Source organism: Etheostoma spectabile, chromosome 2, assembly GCF_008692095.1.
Source record: "Etheostoma spectabile isolate EspeVRDwgs_2016 chromosome 2, UIUC_Espe_1.0, whole genome shotgun sequence".
Lineage (NCBI taxonomy): Eukaryota > Metazoa > Chordata > Actinopteri > Perciformes > Percidae > Etheostoma > Etheostoma spectabile.
Window position 1 is genome coordinate 849,062 of NC_045734.1, and position 21,853 is coordinate 870,914.

Consider the following 21,853-nt stretch of genomic DNA (forward strand, 5'->3'; position numbering starts at 1 on the left):
TTCAAACCAGTTTAGTACTAAGCCAGAAAGGCCAACGCAGTTTTCCAATCGGTCTAGTAGTATGTCGTTGGTCGACCGTGTCAAATGCAGCACTGAGATCAAGTAATACTAAGATTGAAATTTTGCCATTGTCTGTGTTAAGGTGGATGTCATTAAAAGACTTTGACAAGAGCCGTTTCAGTGCTGTGGTGTGGTCGAAACCCGACTGAAAGGTATCAAAACTGTTGCTTAGTGACAAGAAATGGTTGATTTGTTGAAAGACTACTTTTTCAATGATTTTACTTAAAAACGGAAGGTTTGATATTGGCCTATAGTTGCTCATTAGTGACTTGTCTAGGTTGTTTTTTTTAAGAGTGGCTTGATTACTGCAGTTTTCAGGGCCTGTGGAAAGATTCCTGAAAGAAGAGATGTGTTCACAATCTGTAGAAGATCAGAAGTCAAACATTGGAAACATTTTTGTCCCGTTGGTAGAATATCAAGGCAACAGGTCGAGGTTTTCAGATGTTGAATAATGTCCTCCAGGTTTGTATGGTTGATCGTGTGAAATTCTGTCATATTGGAACTATTTTTGCTTGAACACTGTGACAACACATATCCTGAACTTGATATGGAGGCACTGACTGTTAGTCTAATCTCTGAATTTTGTCTTTGAAGAAGGAGGCAAAGTCATTGCAGGCCTTGGTAGATAAAGTTCAGATGCTACTGGTACTGGGGGGTTTGTTAACCTATCAACAGTAGCAAACAAGCACGTGAATTATTATTGTTTCTAGAGATAATATCAGAGAAGAAGGACCTTCTTGCATTCCTCAGTTCCAAATTATAAATGCGAAGTCTCTTTATAGTGTTATAATGGACCAGGAGATTTGTTTTTCGCCACCTTCGTTCAGCTTTCCTACACTCTCTTTTTTTCTGTTCTCACCAGTAGGACATTTCTCCATGGAGATCTTTTCTTACCAGAGACAACTTTGACCTTAGTGGGAGCAATGGCATCAATAACATTTGTAATTTTACAGTTGAAATTATCTACAAGCTCAGTGACTGAGAGCCCAGAGAAGGCGGGTGTGGAGGAGAAAAGCTGAATAAATGTTCACTGGTGTTTTCAGTGATTACCGTTTTCTGATTATCTTTGTTTGGACACTTTTGGGCACAGAGATAGTGCCGTTAAAGAAAACAGGAATGATCAGAGAGAGCAACGTCAGTCACCACAACCTTGGAAATGTTCAGACCCTTTGAGACAATCAAGTCCAGAGTGTGCCCCTTATTGTGCGTGGGCTCGTGTACATGCTGAGTCAGTCCATAGTTCTCAAAAACACAACACAGTTCTTTGGTCCCCCTGTCCTGGGCGTTGTCAACATGAATGTTAAAATCACCCGCAATGATTACACAATCAAAGTAATACAGATTATAGACAGCAGTCAGTGAAGTCATCAATGAAGGTTGCACAATATTTAGGTGGCCTGTAGATATTTAGAAACATCGCTTGAGGGGAAGATCTTAATTGAAGAGCAACATGTTCAAAAGAAGTAAAACTTCCATAGCATATTTGCGTACAGTGGAATGAGTCATTAAACAAAATGGCGACTCCACCTCCTTTCTTATTCACTCTATTCTCGCTCATAAAACTGAAATTAGGGGGAGCTGACTCGATGAGAACAGCAGCAATACTGCATATTCCCATCCAATTAGATTGAACATGGTATTGATTCAATTCAATTCAATTCAATTTTATTTATAGTATCAATTCATAACAAGAGTTATCTCAAGACACTTTACAGATAGACCACACTCCAGAATTTACAAGGACCCAACAGTTCTAATAGTTTCCTCCAGAGCAAGCAACAGTGCGACAGTGGCGAGGAAAAACTGCCTTTTAGGCAGAAACCTCGGTCAGACCCAGGCTCTGGTAGGCGGTGTCTGACGGGCCGGTTGGGTGTTAGAATGAAGAGTGGCAATAAAAATAGAAAAAATTAGTAGTTTGTAGAAGTTCTTTGTAGTAGTTCATGGCATAGCAGGACGCTGTGCGGCATTACAAGGCAGACGTAGCAGGACGTAGCAGGACGTAGCAGGACGTAGCAGGGACACGCAGTGTAGCAGTTGAACATGGCATCACAGAACGTGTAGCGGGACCATGGCACAGCTGCTACCCTGATTTCGGAGCCTCTCTGATCCAAGGGAACATGCTGGTGAAAAAAGAACATTTGATGACACAAACAATAATAACTAACTCCAGTGAAAGGATTTGAAAGTTAGTGAGGACTAGATTAGGACTGTACTTAAAGCTGATTCTGGATTCCAATGTTGCCCCAGGTGTCTGTTAAAACACAGACAGACAACTTCTCTCTAGCTAAGTGTCAATCCACTTTTCAATCAAAATATCTTAAGTTTGGTAAAAAAAAAACTCAAGCGAATAAAGGTGGTGAAACTGCTGCTTCAGTAAGATCAAGCAACGTGCAACCTAGCAAACAGCTGAAGAACACACACAACTAAATCATTAGCTAACAGGTGAAGAACACACACAATGACATTAGCTAACTAACTTTAAATGTGCCAGAACTATAGACCAATAAAACAACAAACTTAAATGAACTGACTACGTAAGTTTTACGACTTACAGTTTTCAAGGACGCACACACAAAATCTCAACTGATTATTCTCCGACAGGACAGCTAGTCTCTTTCTTTTCTCTCACTTTTGTCTCCGTGTGGCCCGCTTGCAATGTGTGAGGCGTGTCCGCGCTATTCTTCGACATGACAACCTCTTGTACAAAACTTAAGTAACCAGCCAATTTTGAAAAATGTAAGGAGTAGAAAGTACTGATATTTGTTTTCAAATGTAAGGAGTAAAAGTAAAAAGTCGCCAGAAAAAAAAAAGGAAAAAAAAATCTGAAAAATCTACTTGAGTACAGTAACAAATTATTTGTTCTTTGTTACTTCCCATCTCTGCTGGCAATAGACTCTAACTGGTTAAAAATTGTGTACATGGTACGCATTATTTTTGCTAGGTTTATAAAGCCGCAGGTACACCTCATAAATAATAAATCTCTATCATAGTGGAGCTGGGTGCACATGCACAAGCCTCCCTCCCACAGGTAACTACAAATGGATTTAGAATTACCCTTAAACATGAGTTTGCATAATGGATAGTTGTGTCTGCTTCATCACTCATTAGACCCGTCAGTGAGATATACGGCAATAAGAAGAAGAGTGCAATTTCACAGTGTGTTGTGGAGGCAAGGTTCCTCAACAGTGCCAGAGCAGCTGTTAATACGCATGGCTGTGGTTTCACGTTTCTGCAAACCATAATCACAGAAAAACCTCAATGATCCTCATTATTACACGTCACAAGGTTTCATAGCGCTTCTGTCATAACTTACTTTACAAAATGCTTCACAATTTAGAGTAAAATTACATAAGCATTAGCAGCAAGATAATGGCTCAAAAATAATGAAATAATAAATTGTTTCTTTTGTCATAAGTCAATTTCCGTCTCCCAATGTCTTAAACATTTCATATTCAGTTCTATAAATTGCAAATCAGTCCCTTTTTCATTTAAAGTTTGCAGTAACATTTTCATTTTTATTTCACTTTGCGAACCGTTCTCTGGAAATCCGAAGTTGGATAACCACTATGGTAGGCATTCTATTCAACTAGGGCCATATTTCTTTACCATTTCATCCACCACGTGTCCTGTATGAACATGTGACTTTGAACTCTTGTTACCCAGTAACAAAAGTGAAAGTACTTCACTTAACCTTGCAAATAGTTGTCACTATTGGTTCCACTTTAATCACGGCAAAGTACTGCCTTTTTTCCTTCAAATTATGTCCCTGAAGGAAAACTGCCAAAAAGTTAAATTCTCATGTGCAATTTATATAATAAAAGATAGATACTTGTTACATGAGTCCAACCTGATTCATGTCGTGCATCCCTATTGAAACCAAAGGAATTATTATTTTCTTTCTTTCTCTCTTTCTTTCTTTCTTTCTCTCGGCAAATGAATTGCCTTTTTGAGGGGCTAAACATATTCAAAAGCTCACCAAATTTGAAGTTGCATCAAGTCAGGTGAGAATTCACGTATCAGGAATAGGCGCAAAAAAATGGCTCGCTAGCTAGCGCCCCCTACAAAATTAAGAAAAGTGAGCCCCTGCAATACGTTTAACGTAGACTCATGAAACTTGGTAAATATATGAAGCATGTCAGGACATATATAAAACTCCATTAGAGCCATACCCTAAACCCAACAGGAAGTCCACCATTTTGTCATGAAAGGTCGAAATGAGTGCAATTTTGCCCATTTCCACATGACGTACTTTAACAAACTCCTCCTAGAGATTTCATCAGAACAGCTTCATCTTGGTCTGTGTCATGTTAAGATGTTAACAATAAAAACGTATTAAAAGAAAAACATTTCGTCATAGGGCATGGCCGTGACAGGGCGGCCATTTTGGGGGCTTTGCCATCTAAACAGCAAGTGGGTGTAACTTGAGTGTACATTGTCCAGTTTGCTCGGAACTTTTCACGATTCATCAAAGTCCAACCCTGATGACGTATACACACCGACATTGGCTCAAAGTCATAGCACCCCCTAGCGGCAACAGGAAGTAGGCCTAAAAGTCAAGGTCCATCCATCTTCATCCGCTTATCTGGTATCGGTTCGCGGGGGCAGCAGCTCCATTAAGGGACCCCAAACTTCCCTTTCCCAAGCCACATCAACCAGCTCCGACTGGGGGATCCCGAGGCGTTCCCAGGCCAGGTTGCAGAGATAATCTCTCCACCTAGTCCTGGGCTCCCGAGGCCTCCTCCCAGCTGGACGTGCCTGGAAAACCTCCCTAGGAAGGCGCCAGGAGGCATCCTTACCAGATGCCCGAACCACCTCAACTGGCTCCTTTCGACGCGAAGGAGCAGCGGCTCTACTCGAGCCTCTCGGATGACTGAGCTTCTCACCCTATCTCTAAGGGAGACGCCAGCCACCATCCTGAGGAAACCCATTTCGGCCGCTTGTTACCCTGGATCCGTTCTTTGGTCATGACCATAGGTGAGGGTAGGAACAAAAATTGCCCGGCAGATCGAGAGCTTTGCCTTCTGGCTCAGCTCTCTTTTCGTCACAATGGTGCAATAAACGGAATGTAATACCGCACCGGCTGCTCCGATTCTCCGACCAATCTCACGCTCCATGATCCCCTCACTCGCGAACAAGACCCCAAGGTACTTAAACTCCTTCACTTGGGGTAAAGACTCACTCCCTACCCGAAGAGAGCACTCCATCGGTTTCCTGCTGAGAACTGTTGTGGAAGATTCTGTTCAGCGAGGGAGGATTTGTGTTGAAGAAGAGACCTTGTTGAAACAAAATAAAGACAGGCTGCAAACTGGATTAAAAGTTTAGATATTCGGTGAAAGAGTTTAATTATTTTCTCGAGAGAACAACCAAACAAAATGACAAGAATTGCACTTCACAATGAAACAGAGTAACAAGGTGACCCCACAATTCTGTGTCCCGCGTAACACCGGACAACTCCTTATATTCCCTTTCGCCCCAGAAGAAACCATAGCATGTTTAGAAAAACATCCCAATCTTAAACAAAACACTTCATCTTATTTTTCAGACTTCCCGGAGCCAGAGCTGTCCCTGTGCATCTGTCTAGTGCGTCAGAGATTGACAATAGCTGCCATTCTACCTTAGATTTATCTGTCCATAGATTGGTTCAGGACCTAACCTACAGATCGGGCAAACCGACCTTTAGCATATCTTCTGGCGCCTAGCATTTGATTGCAATTTGTTCACTGCGGAGATTTACAGAGTCACAACATTTAGCTATCCCTAGACACTGAGGGCCCCATGTCAGAGATATCTTAGGATGTACATGTGTTCAGAGTAGGATGTTCAGAGGCATATGAGAAAGAAGCAGATGTGACGGTTTTACTTATGACAAAGACTTACTTCAATAAATGAATACTAAATGAACAACTATCCTAAGACAATCATTGTCTTTGTAATTTTCCCATTACATTCCCCACTTTTGATTACAACCCTAATCATTATACATTATGAAAATTACTGAAAGCATACACGCAACAACAAGAAAAAGAAAATACATTTCTGTGAGGGATTGAAACCTCTGGGCTCAAGCTACCCCTACAAATATTCAAGGAAAAAAAAACAACAAACTGGGAATTCAAATGGATTAAATGAGTCTGGGTCCTACAGGAACTCAGAGGCTGAATCAGAATCAAATTCGTCATCTTTGTAGGAGGGCAGATCAAACAGACCAAGATCATCATCATTTACTTGCAATGCCTGATACTGGACCCTTTCAAGAGCAAACAAAGAGGAAATCATTTTCTTAGTCAATGGAATAATGCAGCAAATGGGTAAGGACTCACTCCCCACCCAAAGAAAGCACTCCATCGGTTTCCTGCTGAGAACCATGTCCTCAGATTTAGAGGTGCTGATCCTCATCCCAGCCGCTTCACACTCGGCTGCAAACCGATCCAGTGAGTGCTGAAGGTCACAGACCGATGATGCCATCAGGACCACATCATCCGCAAAAAGCAGCGATGAGATCCCGAGCCCACCAAACTGCAACCCCTCCCCGCCCAACTATGCCTCGATATCCTGTCCATAAATATTACCAACAGGATTGGTGACAAAGCGCAGCCCTGGCGGAGGCCAACCCTCACCTGGAACGAGTCCAACTTACTGCCGAGAACCCGGACACAGCTCTCACTTTGGTCATACAGAGATTGGATGGACCTGAGAAGGGACCCCCTCACCCCATATTCCCGCAGCACCTCCCACAATTTCTTCCGGGGGACCCGGTCATACGCCTTCTCCAGATCCACAAAACACATGTAGACCGGTTGGGCATACTCCCAGGCCCCCTCCAAGATCCTTGCGAGAGTAAAGATCTGATCCGTTGTTCTACGACCAGGACGGAATCCGCATTGTTCCTCTTCAATCCGAGGTTCGACTATCGGCCGAACCTCGGAAAATCCTTCTCCATGTCTTCTCCGAACTTCTCCCACACCCGCTTTTTTGCCTCTGTCACGGCAGAGGCTGCAGCCCTTCGGGCCCGTCGGTACCCTGCAACGGCCTCCAGAGTCCTCCGAGACAACATATCCCGGAAAGACTCCTTCTTCAGTCGGACGGCTTCCCTGACCACCGGTGTTCACCAGGGTGTTCGGGGGTTACCGCCCCTTGAGGCACCTAAAACCCTAAGACCACAGCTCGCCGCCGCAGCTTTAGCAATGGAAACTTTGAACATTGTCCACTCAGGTTCAATGCCGCCAGCCTCCACAGGGATGCCCGAAAAGCTCCGCCGGAGATGTGAGTTGAAAGTCCGACGTTCCCAGTTTACCCGCACTACCCGTTTGGGCTTACCAGGTCTGTCCAGAGTCTTCCCCCACCCCCTGAACCAAGTCACCACCAGATGGTGATCAGTTGACAGCTCTGCCCCTCTCTTCACCCGAGTGTCCAAAACATACGGCCTCAGATCAGATGAAACGATTATAAAATCGATCATAGACCTTTGGCCTAGGTTGCTCTGGTACCACGTACACTCATGAGCATCCCTATGTTCGATCATGGTGTTTATGATGGACAATCCATGACTAGCACAGAAGTCCAACAACAGACAACCACTCTGGTTTAAATCAGGGAGGCCGTTCCTCCCAATCACGCCTCTCCAAGTATCTCCATCATTGCCCATGTGTGCATTGAAGTCCCCCAGCAGAACTATGGAGTTCCCTACTGGAGCCCCATACAGGACTCCATTCAAGGTCTCCAAGAAGGCCGAATACTCCGAACTCTTGTTTGGTGCATATGCACAAACAACAGTCAGAGTTTTCCCCCCCATCACCCGCAGGCGTAGGGAGGCGACCCTCTCGTCCACCGGGGTAAACTCCAACGCAGCGGCACTCGGCTTGTGAGTATCCCCACACCCGCCCTGCGCCTTACACCATGGGCAACTCCGGAGTAGGACAGAGTCCAACCCCTATCCAGGAGTACGGTTCCAGAACCGAGACTGTGCGTAGAGTTAAGCCCCACCAGATCTAACTGGTAGCGCTCCACCTCCCGCACAAGTTCCGGCTCCTTCCCCCACAGAGAGGTGACATTCCACGTCCCCAGAGCCAGCCTCTGCCGCCCGGTTCTGGTCCGTCGAAGCCCCTGACCTTCGCTGCCACCCATGTAGCAGCGCACCCGACCCCTTTGGATCCTCCCACAGGTGGTGGGCCCATGGGCTGGAGGGAGAGGTGCCACTCATATTCAGTCTGTGTCATCTAAAGGCATTAACGATGAAAATGTATTAAAAGAAAAACTTTTCGTCAAACAGTGTGGGTGTGGCCTGGTGGCCATTTTGAATGTTTAGCGATGAACAAGAAAGTGGCTGTAACTACAGTGTACATTGTTATATCTGCTTGCAATTTACCACAATCACCAAGAGTCCAGACCTGAGGACATATACAGGACAATATTGATATTTTCCTTTTCATACCATTTGAACTGTTTAGAGTCTTGTGTAAGTTGTCGCTGAACTCAGCAGAGAGTTTCTTCTTCATTGGTGATAATTTGGCCCGCCTCCTATGTGTAAACCACCCCCCTTGAGGTATCAATAAACTCAGCAAAGACTTCCTTTGTTGATGGTAAAGGTTTGCCTGACCCCTATGCTTTGACCATCCCCCCCTTTCACAGATAATAAACTGGATGACGTAAAGTCTTGTGTGAACTCAGGAGGGAATTCCCTTTTAATTGGTGACAATTTCTGTGTCTGAGGAGCAGCATCCACCAGTGACCCCAACGTGCGCAGAGGAGCGAGGTCCTGTCTAATGCTGTTTGCAGCTTTTATTATTCTTTCTTTCTTTTTCCCGGCAAATGAATTGCCTTTTTGAGGGGCTTAAAATACTCAAATACTCAAAAATTGGCTGTTGCATCAATCCTGGTAAAAATGTATGTATTTTAAGGGTTTTGGAATAGGCACACAAAAATGTCTCACTAGCGCCACCTATAAAGATCAAAATAATAGAGCCCCCACACTTACAAAACTTGATTAATTATGCCGCTGTTGCTGCTACCCTATATATTGGATAGCATTCATTGTTAGACTAATGTAATCATGCTTTGATTAGGAACACTAACCACAGTCTATGTCCTTAAAAAAGTGGCTCACTTGGTCCATGTTTGGTTTCAATTTTAAATTTCTCTTCAGCTGTTTTAAGCATGCTCTTGTTCAGCCTATTTTGAAAAAGAACAATTTAGATGCAACTTTGTTTAAAAACTACAGGCCTATTTCTATATTGCCTTTTATTTCGAAAATTTTAGAAAAGGTTGTTGCCAACGAGCTAAATAATTCTTTGTTTATCATAATATCTTTGATAAATATCAGTCTGGCTTTCGTAAAAACCATTCAACTGAGACTACTCTCCTTAAAGTCTCTAATGATTATTTTGATGGCTGCTGATGGGGGTAAATGTTCTGTCCTGGTCCTACTAGATCTCAGTGGAGCATTCGACACTGTTGACCACTGCACTCTGATTGATAGACTGAAAAGAACTGTAGACATCACTGGATCAGCTCTGGAATGGTTTTCTTCCTATCTTTCAGACAGGAGTTTTGCTGTGTCCATAGGAACGTATATGTCAGACTCTGAGAAATGAATGGCTGACAATTCTTTGCAATTAAATTCAGATAAAACTGAGGTGATGAGTTTTGCCCCGGACAGCATTACCCCTAAGATTAGGCAGGCCATTGGGGCTCTATCACTCTTTGACTGTAAATGTTGTGAAATCTGGGTGTCATTTTTGACAAATCTATGTGTTTTAACAATCATGTGAAATCTGTGGTTTGTTCCTGTTTTTACCATCTCAGGAACATTGCTAAGATCAGATCTGTAAAAAAGTGATGGAGATGCTTGTTCATGCTTATTTTTCTTACCATTTGGATTTTGCAATGTGCTGTACACTTGTTTAAACAAATCATCCATGGACAAATTGCAAGTTGTACAGAATGCAGCAGCAAGACTTTTGTCTAAGACCAGCAGGAGATCATACATTGCTCCGGTGTTTAAGGCTCTTCATTGGCTACCAATAGGTTTTAGAGTGCATTTTAAAATTATAATCACTACTTATAGAGCTTTGCATGGTCAAGCGCCCGCTTACATCCAGGAAATATTACACGCCTACATTTCTGGTCGCTCTCTAAGGTCTTTAGACCAAGACCTTTTAACTGTCCCCAGAACACTATTTAAAACCAGAAGTGATCAAGCTTTTTCTGTGGCGGCTCCAAGGCTCTGGAACTCTCTCCCTTTAGCCTTGAGAGCTTTGGATTCTGTGGAAACACCTCAAAACACCTCAAGACACATCTTTTTAGACAAGGTTCTAAATATGGCTTAGTATTTTATTTGTTGCTGTTTTATTTGTTTTTGCTGTAAAGCACTTTGTGACCCTTCTTGTCTGTGAAAGGTGCTATATAAATATAGTTTACTTACTTACTTAACAAGGCGTTAAATAAACATGGACATTAATGTCACTGTGTTCATGACATTATATTGCTGTGATTTATTAAGATGTCATGGAATAAATAGACATGCTTTTCAATAGCGCTTTTACAGTATAAATGCTAAGTCTTGTTCTTAGAAGGATAATTGCATAATACCCCTCCTCCACTAGGATCGTACACATTGTACCATTGTCCAGGATTCCAGTGGACCATGAAATTAATACACCGTGATAAATTATTCATTATTCCAGCACCTTTTTATCCATTACATCTCAAAGGAATCCTTGAGTGCATTCAATGCAGAACCGGACACTGCATGGCAGCCCTTGTTTCTGTTACTTTGAACACCAGCGTTAACAAGCTGAACGTGACAGGCTAGATTAATTACGCTATACAGCAAATGACCCCCAGGGCTGCATGTGTCACATCATACCTTTGCTGTGCCCGGAGGCTTTGCAATCCAGGCTCCCTCTTCACCTGAGAGAGACGTAACCGGATTACTACCCTCAGGCTGTCTTTGCTTCATCTCTCCACTTTGCAGAAACAAAGCCCTTAAGAGTCTGGGAGGTCACATAACTGATGGTGGTGCAACGTGTTGTAGCTCAAATGAAGAACTTCCAATGTTAGTTAAAGTTTGTTTTTTGGGGAAATGTACTACTTTTCCTATTTACCTGAATGCCTTTTTTGAAATGCTTGCAGCTTGGCTCTGGGAATACTAGTGTTGGCTAGGTTGGTCTTGATGTCTAACACTTGGAAAATTGGAATATCTCAATTTCAAATGTCCCCAGAGAATTATCCCGCTAAGTTTTGTGAACCCCTGACTTTTAATTTAAGGTGCTGACACACAAGGGAGATTTTCGGCAGTTGGACCAAGTGGGACCGGCGGTGAGTGTCCATTGTCCCAGTGTTTGCGTTGTGAACCTCGTAGGCCTTTTTCCAGCATTGGAGCTTTTAGTGAGAAAAATCACTCTGATTGGTTGTTCTGCTCAAGCAAATTAGTGCACAAGAAAAAAACAAAAGCAAGGAAAGTACACAAATGACTGAAGTTAAGAGGGCACACTCAGAAGTCTCGTCTCATTTTTCATCTTCATCTCATAAATCTGATCAATCCAATACACAATAGGGCTGTCAGAATTGGCTAACACATTACGTGTGAATGTTCCTTCTAAAAAAGAAAACTATTGGAATATCTATTTTGCACATTATGTCCATAAGAGGGCAAATATACAATGAGATACATAACTACTTAGCTTAATCTAGTTCAATAATAATGTCTTTTAAAATATCTACATATGTACACATGATGATGGCAGTTTCTATGGTACTTCAATACTGTGTGGTATTTAAATGATGATCGGTCAAATGCAATGGTCACTGGGGTTCAAGCGCAAGCCACAAATGCTTTGAAATCATGGGCCAGCAGCTAGATAATTGATGTGCAGTTAAACCCACCTGTAAGGATTATTCCTTTTTCTCAGGTAGACCTAAATCTTTTTCCAGAATAGATTTTCTTTTTGTATCCCATTACGTATTTCATTCAATTGATAGAGCAATGTTACTTCCAATGGCTTTCTGACCATAAAGGGGATCCTTTGCTCCATCACCCTAGACCGTCTGTCACAACGTGCTGTTAGATGGCGCTTTAACACTTTTTTGTTGAAAAATGAATCCTACATCACTCAGTTTATAGCAGAATTCCAGATATTTGCAGAGATTAGACCCCAGGATGTTGTGGGACACAATAAAAAGGTTTTATTAAGAGCAATACCCTACTATTCTGCTCTAATGTGTGCAAAACTAGGTCACTTCAACTACAAAACCTTGAAGCTGAATTCACCAAATTAGACTCTTTGTTGCAAACTAATTTTACTGACCAAATAGCCTTAGAATGATCACTAGTCAAGAAAGAAATAAACAACACAAGCAGCAGTGAATAAGTAAGTCTTAAGCTTTGATTTAAAAACCTCAGTTGAACAGAGCAATCTAACATCTGCTGGAATACTGTTCCATAATGTTGGAGCATGAAACGAAAAGGCTCTCTCACCAACCGTTTTCTTCCTAACCTTTGGTACAGTCAGAAGTCCTGACCCGTAGGAGCGCAGCAACCGTGAAGGCAAATAGGAATTTAAAAGATCGGACAGACATAATGGTGCAAGGCCAGTCACTATTTTGTACGTTAAAAGTAAAACCTTAAAATTTTCTCTAAACTGAAGTAACCAGCCAATGCACTAAGGCCAGCACAGGAGTTATATGTATATGTTTAGAAGATCCAGTCAGAATATGTGCTGCAGCATTCTGGACCATCTGCAGACTTTGCAGACTTTTCTTAGGCAGCCCCAAGGACACTGCATTACAATAGTCCAGCCTAGATGTAACAAAGGCATGAATAAGGCTCTCAGCATCTTTAAGTGTCAATATTGATCTAGTCTTTGCGCAGAGCTGCCAACTTTTCCAAAAACCTTGGAGTGAAATTTGGTGGGGCCAACCCATATTTTTCAGCGTAAAAAACAATTTCTTTGGCTCTTTCAGCATCATTATCCTTCAGGGTTTAAAATGGGATTTGTTATATGTGGGCGGATGGGGCAACTTGGGGTTCAGTGTCTTGCCCAAGGACACCTCGACATGGGACTGCAGGGCCAGGGATTAAACCACCAACCTTCCAATCGGCAGGCTCCCCCACTGAGCCCCAACCGCCACACAAGACAATACATACATACAATGAACTGACAAGAGACAAAGACAGCACAGAGACTAAATACTAGGGACGAGCGAGTACAGCATTATCTGTATCTGTATCTGTTTACCACATGAATTATCTGTATCCGTATCTGTACTCGGACTGGGCGGGGCCAAAACCGGAAGTGGTCAGATTTAACCCGGAAGTGGATCAGGTTCTCTTGAAATGTGCGGGACTTTAACCGGTTATTTAAGCATGCAATTGATATGAGTTGATCAAAAATTGTTATATTTATTGCTGATTTGAAAACTATTTACATGACAGCATCAAGCTTCAGATCAATGGTGTTGTCATGGTAACAAACAAACTATATAAAGAACATTTTGCAACAATGAATACAAAACATGCGGTTGCAATTATGAAGTAAAATGTGATGAACAAGAGTTTTCATACTCAATATAACTTTCTTTTTTAAACTTTTTATTTTTTTATGATCAGTGTGATTTTATTTGTTTTTGGTTCTTTTTTATTTTTTTTATTTATTTTATTTCCACACAAGGTGTGTGGTGTGTGTGTGGTGTGTGTGTTTGTGTGTGTGTGTGTGTGTGGTGTGTGTGTGTATGTGTGTGTGTGTGTGAGTAAGAGAGAGACACAGAGAGAGAGGGGGCGGGGCAGCTGACAGTAAAAAAAAAAAAATGTCCGATGGCAGAGACACAACGGGAGTTGCATTCAAACCAAGCAGCATGTCTGAAACCCACGTTCCCCAGAAATCTACTGGTTACTATGTAAGGACTACAAACCCCACGTTCACCAGAAATCTACTGGTTACTATGTAAGGACTACAAACCGAAGTTAAAAACAAACCTGAAGCTGAAGAAACCCTAAACGTTAACGGAACAGATCCGCAGACCCGATTGACTGACGGAGCGAGAGAGAGAGAGAGAGAGAGGAGAGAGAGAGAGAGAGAGAGAGCGCATTTCTCCATGTTCTGTGTGTGTGTGTGATAGAGCCGAGCGGGTTTGTAGGCGGGGGGGGGCGCTGTGATTATCACAGAACGCTGCGCGACCAGTTGAGGAGTTGTATTCAATCCGAGCACGGATATTGACTCATATTACTCGTATAATACTTGTACTCGGCAAAAGTGCTTTATACGTACCGGATACTCGTTTCAGCCGGGTACTCGGATTACCCCTACTAAATACACAAGGTTGAAAAGGTTGAAACAAGGGACAGGCAACTCAATGGCTTAGCAACAATTAAAACACATCAGGGCAGGGCAGATAATCAGACAGGTGGGAAAACACAAGGCTGGAAGACATAACAAGGGAGAAAACAAAGACCACAAAATAAAACAGGAAAAACTACAACAGAAACCCACTATTTATACTGTTGTAATTTAATTTATTCTAAGCATAACTTGCTACAGGGACAAAATATATGTCAACTTCAGTCATCAAAAGTCAAGGGGTGGTAGAACCAGCAGGTCGACTAGTCGATCGAGCTTTCTTGGTTCACTGTATTGCTACAATCAAGCAGACAAAAACATTGAAGATCTCCATGATAATATCCAGACGTGTGGTGTGCTGAAGGTGTTCCTGGGGAACGTGATCTGTGATGCCAACACCAAGAGGAAGACAGACTGCCATGGATGTGGTGTCCGCCCTGAAAAGGCTTTAGAGGTTAAAGCTGATCCTGAATCACAAATAAAAGTCTCTTTTAAAAGCCACACACCTGATCAAATGAGAGACTTCCCGTTCTGAGTAACAGGCTTTATTCCTTACATTTTTTGGGGCATTTTAGGCCTTCATTTATATAGGACAGCTGAATACATCAAGAGAGGGGAAATGACATGCAGCAAAGGGCCGCAGGTTGAAGTCAAACCCAGGGCTGCTGCGTTGTGGAGTAAACCACTATCTATAAGTGCCCGCTTTACCAACTGAGCTATCTGGCACCAAAGGTGCAGGTGAAAGGCTGCCTGGAGAAGGGTTATGGATAGGGATGAGCCGAGTACTTGGCTGAAACAAGTATCCGGTACGGATAAAGCCCTTTTGCCGAGTACAAGTATTATACGAGTAATGCGAGTCAATATCTGTACTCGGATTGAATAAAAGTCTCCATTGACTCGTTCTCCGTTTTGTGATAGCGCCCCTCCCGACACACAGATTCCTTCTGTTGCTTTGTGCCGCTCCACTCACTCGCACACAGAACACGGAGTAGTGAACAGCTTTCTCCTCTTCAGGTCCGCGGGCTTTTCTGTTAATATTTAGGGTTTCTTCAGCTTCAGGTTTGTTTTATACTTCGGTTTGAACTAGTACCTACCAACCAGGAGACTTCTGGTAACGTGGGGTTTGTTCAGACATGCTGCTTGGTAGAATGCAACTCAGGTTGCATCACTGCTGTCGGAGTTTTTTTGTTTTTTTTTAAACTGCCTGCTGGTTCTAACCAGTTTTTTTGAGTGTCTGAAACTTTCTTGCTGTGTTTTATAAAAAAATTAAATGCAGTTGCGGTATAAATAAATAATATTACAAATTAAGATACACACACAAACACATTCCAACCCCCCGCCCCCCTGTCTCTCTTTGTTTCTCTCTCTCTCTCTCTCTTTGTTTTCTCTCTCTCTCTCTCTCTCTCTGTATCTCTTACTCACTCACAGACACACACACTCACACATACCTGGTGTGAAAATAAAAAAGAACCCCCAAAAAAAAAGATCATAGAAAAATTAAAAGTTAAAAAAAGAAAGTTATATTATTGAGTATGAAAACTCTTGTTCATTACATTTTACTTAATAATTGCAACCGCATTGTTGTATTTATTGTTGCAAAACTGTATATAGTTCTTTTGTTACCATGACAACCCCATTGATCTGAAGCTTGATGCTGTCATGGAAATAGTTTTCTAATCAGCAATAAATATAACAATTTCTGATCAACTCATATCAATTGCAAGCTTAAAATAACATACCGGTTAAAGCCCCGCCCATTTCATAACAACCCAACCTACTTCCGGGTTAAATTCTGTCCACTTCCGGGTTAGGCCCCACCCAGTCCGAGTACAGATCCGGATACAGATAATTCATGTGGTAAACAGATACAGACACAGATAATGCTGTACTCGCTCATCCCTAGTTATGGATATATTTGTTTGTAGTTTAAATTGTGTTTTTATGTTCATTATGGTAAGTCAAATAGCATATGCAGCAGTAACACTGTTAACCACCTTTGCTCTTTTTCATCCCCGCACTCACACACGGTTTCCCTTTTTACCCCTACAGCCTCATGGCCTCTCTAGGCCCATGTTGGCCATATTATATGTGTACAGGCCTTGTATGCTGATTTTAGGTAACGGATGTGAGAATGTTAATTGTTGTATAGTTTATAATACACTTGCACAGCTTTTGTCTTTCCTGACTGAAAGTTTTTTACATTTGACATTCAAATCGGTCAACTCAAAGAACAAGCAAATCACACAGTCCAGATAAAATATTAAGCATGAATACTGTCTTAATTTTAAAAAGACAAAAGTTGTTTTGTAGGATTTAAGTACACTTTGAATAAATGAAAAATGTGTAACAGTGATTATAATAGAACAGCCCAGGTGTCATGATTTTACAACAAGTTTGTCTTGTGTGAAAGGTGATGCCTTAAATGTAGTGGTGATTCTCAGTGTTCACTGAACAGATGAGAAGTCTGCAAGCCACATACATTATTTGGTCTGTTTCCATGTAGTTACATAGTCACTGATATGGTCATAACACTACAGTGCTCAATTACCTATTTTTGAGGGGGAACAAAGTTTCTGTTGCAAAGACATGACCTGTCCTCTGGAGGACATAGCCAGACCACCGAGGCACAAAGGCACCCTAAAACCTGCTCTGACAACTGCCTTTTTAGCACAGGGGAAGCTCGCACACATAGCTGCAGATAATCTGTATTGCCCACACCGATTTAGGCCAGGTTTTTTTCAGTCGAAAGTACACGCATATTTATAGCGATTAAGATTAACATACAAATTTGCAAGAATTCTCCTTTAACTTTTAGTAGCTTTTGGAACGCATGGCTCATGAGAACAGGCTGACCCTGTTATAAAACTTACAAGCACTTTAAAAATATGCAACTCAACATTGCAATACTACTGTAATACTTTGTAATTTACCTGATGGAGAGAAAGGGTGCTGGTTATGTTGAAATTAGATTACTCATATAACATCACAATTAAAACATAATGCTGTATTTTTCATTAAACTGTCCCACATCACATCCTCTACATGAATAGCAAGCATATTTACTGGTAGCTGTTTCTGCTGAAAGGGGAAGTTGTACAGTATATGCACCAGCATCCCTCAGATGCAGTGATGTAACACCCTAACTCATAACGTGTCACCTCATCACATCATAGTATCTCACAGGTCTCATCCAATCTCACCATGCACCGATCAGGTCCCTTCTCCAAATATGTTTACAGATATTTGACACTTGAGACAGTTGTCCCCCAGGCTGTGACTTATGAAAACTTTATAAACAGCCACGCAATTGCATTTTATTTTCAGATTCAAAATACCGCCTTACCAGCACTTGTTGCACTTTTTCCGACACACGTGAGACCAGGTCGCCTCACAAGTTCGGTCTCACAGGCACTCATCCTAGTTCCCCCATATAAAAACAACTTTGGTCAGAAATCTTTTTTTTTATACATATACCAAGATTTGGAATGACATTCCGTATCACATCAGAACACTATCATCCACCACATAATTCAAAAAGGCATACAAACAGCTCCTTCTTAACAGTTACACTTGCACGCGTTAACTAATTTGTTTATGTCTTATCCAAGCCTTGTTTGCACTGTCCGTACTTATCTACCCCAGCTGATGTCTTGTATGAATGTCTTTGTCCTTATGTAACTGTATTGTTTTCAGTTGTCTTAATTTATTTTTCTATATCGATGTCTTGTATTAATGTCTGTCTTGACGTGCTGTATCATGTTTTATGTTTCTGCAGAACAGGAACCTGCTGAAAACCAGTTTTTAAACTGAGTCAGGCCCGTTTTTATATTGTAATGTAATGTTACTTTTTCTAACTTTCTTGTATAATAAATATATGAAATGAAATGAAATGAAAAGTCTCTGATTGGTCTGTTGACCCTCAAAAAGTGATCCTGTGATTTCAGGCCAGTTCGAGTTGCAAGTGAAGGTGAGGAAGAAGTCAGGTTTTCCTTTGATTCGTACCAAGGCCATGGCATCTTGGAACTCCTTGGCAAACCATCGGGGTGATTAATAAATTGTGGGTGGTTGAATGGTTAGATGTCCAGTAATGATCTCAATGTCACTATTCAGGGCATCAACAAGGATTTTATACTGTCAGCCTTGATAGACTTCTGGTTGTGGTGGATCCAGTTGAGGCGGTGTAACTCAATTTTGGCCATCATGTCACATACGTATTGCTGTGTCAGTCTCCCACTACAAAGCAGTAAATTGAAGTGTTGAGCAATGTCACACACTTGAAGATTGTAACAGTTGAAGCATGTTGGTGTGATACCTGCCAGCTCAATATGTTATCCTTGGCAACCCTGAGGCAGAAGAGGCACATATGACAATGGGTCATAGGCTGTCATATGCATGGTGCAATTGTCTGAAGCCTTCCTCCTCTAAGGTGAAGAGTGACAGCCACTTTCCCAAAGTGCTCTGTAGTAGTTTCTCCTGGAGCAATGACAGCCACGTCACTATTCAGTGATGGAAGATTCACAGTGCAACAATGAAGGTCATGATGTTGTGTGCAAGCTGTCAGTTCAGTTCATTGGCATTGTCATTTTGGGTCACATACTCAATGGCTGACTTAAACTGTTGCACGTATGGATTGCACATGTGAATGACCTCTTGCGTCCTCAGTAAAATATCTTCATTCAGATCACTGTTTGAGGCATGGGCTCGACGGTTTTCCAGCTGATGAGCAGGATCGTGGAAATAGATCTGAGCAAAGAGTGTTGTGCGACCTTGTTCAGGAAGGGGGACAGCAATGTAATGATAAACTTGCCTTGTATACGCACACCTGGATTGAAGCCAGGCATAGCTACTTCTTTAATACCAATACTTACCATTGCCAGCGCATTGTTATATTGTTTTGCCTGCTTCACAAAACCTTGATTAAGGAAAATGGCCTTAAATAGCATCTGGAGGCTGTGTTGGGATTGAGCCAGGCTTGGGATTTGAACATAGGCACCTCAATGTGAGCATGTAGGATATTTAAACAGTGAAGTCTTGCTCAGCATGTACGTACCTATAATCACCGTTCAACTCAATTTTATCTATAGTATCAAATCTTGAGAGTTATCTCAAGACCATTTACAGGTAGAGTAGGTGTAGACCACACTATAATTTATAAAGTCACAACAATTCTAGATCGTCGTCCTCTCCAGCTTCACGGCGCCTTTCCTGATGTGCAGCGTCACTTGCCAGCTGAGCACACCGTTCACCATTTTCCTCAGTACCACTGTGCCTTGTCTGCCGTGCAGCGTTACTTGCAAGCAAAGCACGACGTTTGTCCTCTCACTCAGCTCCACCGCACCTCGTCTGCCGTGTAGCATCACTTGCCAGGCAAGCATTTCCAGGCTTTGACTGACTGAACATTACGTGCATGACGCATTGCCTTGCATCTACTCTCTCTGTTGGTACGACTATCTTTTGGCATCTGAGCATCAGCAAAGGTGGTGTAACAGTGTGTCATATTCAGGTGGTCTGCAAAAGATCAGATGCCCAGCATATGCCCAGAAGTGTGGTATGAATATAATTAATTTGGCTGCTGTTGATAACTAATAGTTCATTTCAATTAGAATAATTTATGCACATCAATGCACAGCCACAGAAATGGAAGAGTAATAATAAACAATAAGAGTAAAAGTTATGACTTCAGCACGCATGACACCAAGCTATGTTTGAGCAAACAGTTGAATATAAATTGAATATAAATGATGGCTGTGAAAGAGACTGAACATGATTGCATCGAATAGGAAATGTTAAGTTGCTGAAACAGGCTAGCGTATGTTTGAGTTGCTGAATAGCCTAGGTTACTATTACACAGCCTAAACTCTGGGACAATTATAACGTTAAGCGCAACAGAATAAAATATAATATTCAGAATTAAACAGTGTAACTACCTGACAGATTGAGTGAACATCCACAAATGAACATAAGCGCAAAGATTCAGGTGAGGTTCAGAGCACGCTACTACTTCAGGTGAAAAACGAACCTCCACAAAACGTAATGAGCAAAGTTTTAGTGCTGGAGTAGCTACAACGTTAGGAGGGGGAAGGGTAATTAGAGTGGAAATAAGCTTTTTATGGTTCTTTCAATCATAGATTTCTAATTTCTTATACAAACAACATCAAACTTGGCACTTCACACACTCGTGCCAAAGTCAAAGTAAGTCCAAGGTATTGCTACTTTGCACATTCACTGGCCAGCAGCTAGAGCAACAAAAGCCAATGTGTGCTTTTTTTCACCAAATTTGGCATTGCACTTAATCGTCCCCATAGCAAGACACCTGTCATGTTTGAAATCCATGGGACTAACGGTTAGAGAGAGAGGCGCATAACACACAGACAGACAGACAGACCTATAATTTATAAATAGATTAGATTCCTTCTTTTATCGGACAGATACGTCTATTTACAGCCGTACAACAACATGCTGCGTGTAATATTTTTTACTTCATTTGAAGTGACTACCGCACTCACTCACAAAGATTCCTGCCTTTCTAGTACAGGGCTGCCAACTCTCACGCATTGGCCGTGAGACACACGCATTTGACTGGTTTCACACGCTCACAAGCCACACCCCCGATTTCTCACGCTGAAGTGTCAACCCGGTCGGTCAAATTTCTGAAAGATGAGTTTATCTATAGATCTACCTGTTGAGCCACTTGTGATAGACTAGTTGTGCTTTCAGAGACTGTGAGGGGGTTCAAGAGCGCTCCCTGTCTGTGGAATTTTCAAATTGTCGCAAAATGAGAACCTTTTTTTCACAAGCCATTCCAGGTGCATTCCCGGCTTCAGGTATGAGCCCTGAGTATCACGGACCCGTCCGTCGCTTCGTGACCACTCTCTCTGTAACAATAGAGGTGAGCAGCGCGGCTGGTAGTGTAGTTCCGTTCATTTTAGTGAACTCGCTCTGCTGGGGGCAGTGACGCGTTGCATCCATGAGTAGACCTCCGATAATGAGCAGCGTACAGCCTCCTCTAAACTTTATCAGAGACCAGAGACCCAAATGGGCCTCGGTGTCTGTCAGACGGTCTGAATGAGATCCACCATATCAGCGGAGCAATAACATGCACAGCAGACTTTATTACAACTCTCCAAATCTCGGACAACAGAGATGGAAGGAGTTATATTTTGAATGTGCACAAAGTTGTAAACATAAGCAGAAATCTGGTGAAACACATCTGAGCTATACTATACTATATATACTATATATATATATATATATATATATATATATATATATACGATACTGCAACGTTGGGCCACTATTGTGCATCTCTAACCTCTGTGCATCTCTAAATGTAACTGTAAATAATTAATTTGATGTTTTTTAAAATGAACAAATATTCTTTATTTTCACAAAAAAGTAAATACAGTAAGTGGGGCACCGAGGATGAGGGCCAAACATTACTGAACATTGGCACAAAGGTT

General features: G+C 41.9%; 1 long non-coding RNA gene across 1 annotated transcript; it reads left to right on the plus strand.

Moving 5' to 3' along the window:
• The first annotated feature begins 6,214 nt into the window (after positions 1-6,214).
• LOC116694880 (uncharacterized) lies at positions 6,215-14,711 on the plus strand. Its single transcript, XR_004333300.1, has 3 exons — positions 6,215-6,368; positions 12,042-12,045; positions 14,702-14,711. It is a non-coding gene; the product is annotated as an uncharacterized LOC116694880 (long non-coding RNA).
• Positions 14,712-21,853: the final 7,142 nt, after the last annotated feature.